We start from the raw sequence: 2500 nt of genomic DNA, 5'->3' as shown, positions 1-2500 counted from the left end.
ACACACAGAGAGAGAGAGAGAGAGTCACAGCCATAGCCATAAAATGCATGTGTGTGTTGAGTGCTTTGTGTTTTGCACACTCACACGTGAACCTCTCTATTGTCCACCATCCGGCACACACATTAAACAAGAAGACGAACACACACGCACGCACACAAGAGCGCACCTATTCAAACACATTTATCTGCCATATACATTAGGAGCATGTTGTTCGCTGAAAGCTGAGGTGAGTGGAAATGCGGTGTGATTCATTGCAAAACAATTGGGTAACACAGACACACACACACACAGACACACACACAGACACACACACACACACACACACACACACACACACACACACACACACACACACACACACACACACACACACACACACACACACACACACACACACACAGATGCACGCACACACAGACACAGACACAGACAGACACACACAGACACAAACACAGACTCAAACAGACTGAAATACAGACATGCACGCATGCGCTTTCCCTCTAACACACGCACACAGCAGGCACCAACTGGAGTGTCACTCCAGCTTCCATTAGAGCGCAGCCAAGTGGCACTCTGTGTGCATTATGGCCAGTTGAAGGGCAGGGGGTGTGGAGACGAGATGTGAGACACATGGGGGACAACAACAGGTCCTTTAGTACCCCCCCAACTCACCCAACACACCCCCAGCTGACAGCCATTAAACCTTAATCACACAGGCCTTTTGTTTGCAGGGAGTGATTCATTTATTCATTCATATGCCTGAGTTTCACTCCCATCTGGATATTTGTTTTTCACCCGTCCTTGCTCAAACACAGATTTTGGTGAGGTCCGTATTGGAGGGAGGTTGCCGGGCAGGCGGCAAATAGAAGACTTTGTTCGTGGACTCGGAAAAAAGAAAGAAAAAAGTTGAAAAAACATACACGGACGCCAAATACTGTTTGCTTTTTCGAGCTCATCGGTGGTCGATGCTGACATTTCATTGTGCTCAAGCCGTCCAAATGCCACATGGCTATTATTGGTGGCGTTAGAGATGGGGGGTGGCGGGGGGGAGTGATCGTGAGAGGCATAACAGTGCAAGAGCCTCGAAGGTTAAAAAACACCTGCTTTCCTCTCCCTCATAATCCTTCTTTTCCCGCACTTAAATTATACCGTTTGTTGAGAGCCAAGTGAGACCTTTTCAGAGCCGTTTTTCCACCCATTTCACATCAGATAGGGCCAAGTGCACTTTTAACAGTACAGCAAATCTGAAAGTGACAAACAGTTTTTTTTTTTCCCTCCGTCCTTTCCATCCACCGGTCGCCTTCCTCTGCTCAGTCATTCCACTTTCCAGGCAATGTGCGACACAAGCAACTTTCGAAGTTCCTCTCACCCCATAAGAGAGTTTGAGTGTTTTTAGCACTAGCAAGGTCTTATCAGGACGACTATTTGGCTAGTTCGGCTCTTGGAGTTATTTTAATCTTCTTGAACTTGAAGGGAGTTTTGAGATGGGGAACCTGGAAGGCTACACTAAAGTGAAGCCCACTCGGACCTCCATTTAAGACAATATTGTCACTACTGGGTTTTGACGTTGTGTTGTGCAGAGTCTGACATCCTTGTTTGCAGAAATGGAACGTGATATTTGTCTATTAGCCTTTCTTGCTATGTCAAACAAGTAAAATTTTGAAGCAGAGTAGGCAGAAGTCACCACAAGTTCCAAGCACAAAAACAGCGTTGCCTCTTTATAAGTCTCTGCAACCGAATGCAAATTACAACTGTTTCAAATGCATTGAATTGAAGGTGTCAGTCATGTGAAAAAGACCCATTCACTGAAACTGTAGGTCCCAAGGTACAATATGAGACAATTATTGAAATCAACTGTGTTGAGCGCACAGGCAGAGGCAATAGCCTATATAGCAAGACTGTTTTACTTTCCAAGTCATGAGGCATTCAATAGAATGAAAATATGTTGTTAATTATGTGCCTGCGTGCCTGCGTGCCTGCGTGCCTGCGTGCGTGTTAGGCTTTATTTGTGAAGGAATTAAAATGCCAACTTATTTCAGCCTACAGTTGGTGGCCTTACTGGGGGCTCAAATAGTGAAATGGATGGCTTTACCCTGCTGCTGCTGCCGCCGACGTCAACTTTGTCAATGCAGGAATGGAGACACTCCAAATGTGCTCAGACGTCCGTGTCTATTCCCATTGCACCCAAACATCTGTGATTCCCTTTCCCCTTGAGGACTGAGTGTAGTGTTTGCGTAGTGAAATTTAAATCCCAACTGGGATACTCCAACTCCCTTTGTCATTGTGACACAGCACTCCACAGCAAACCAGTGGTCACTGCACACAGCGAAATTGTATTTATGCCTCACCCGTTCAAGGGGGCAGCCCCCAATGGCGCCCCAAGGGAGCAGTGTGGCAGGACAGTACCATGCTCAGGGTAGAGGAGGATGAGAGAGAGCACTGATTATCTGGTTATAGACATCTACAATAAGAGAATAAAAAGAAAAGTCATTTAGACATT

At 46.1% G+C, this 2500-nt stretch overlaps 1 protein-coding gene across 4 annotated transcripts in view; it reads left to right on the top strand.

Annotated features, from left to right (window-relative positions):
• atrnl1b (attractin-like 1b) overlaps positions 1-2500 on the top strand; it is a 302089-nt gene that overhangs the window by 244126 nt on the left and 55463 nt on the right. The window lies entirely within an intron of this gene.

The sequence above is a fragment of the Engraulis encrasicolus genome, chromosome 17 (genome assembly GCF_034702125.1).
Source record: "Engraulis encrasicolus isolate BLACKSEA-1 chromosome 17, IST_EnEncr_1.0, whole genome shotgun sequence".
Lineage (NCBI taxonomy): Eukaryota > Metazoa > Chordata > Actinopteri > Clupeiformes > Engraulidae > Engraulis > Engraulis encrasicolus.
This window is presented reverse-complemented; position numbering and strand designations above follow the sequence as displayed.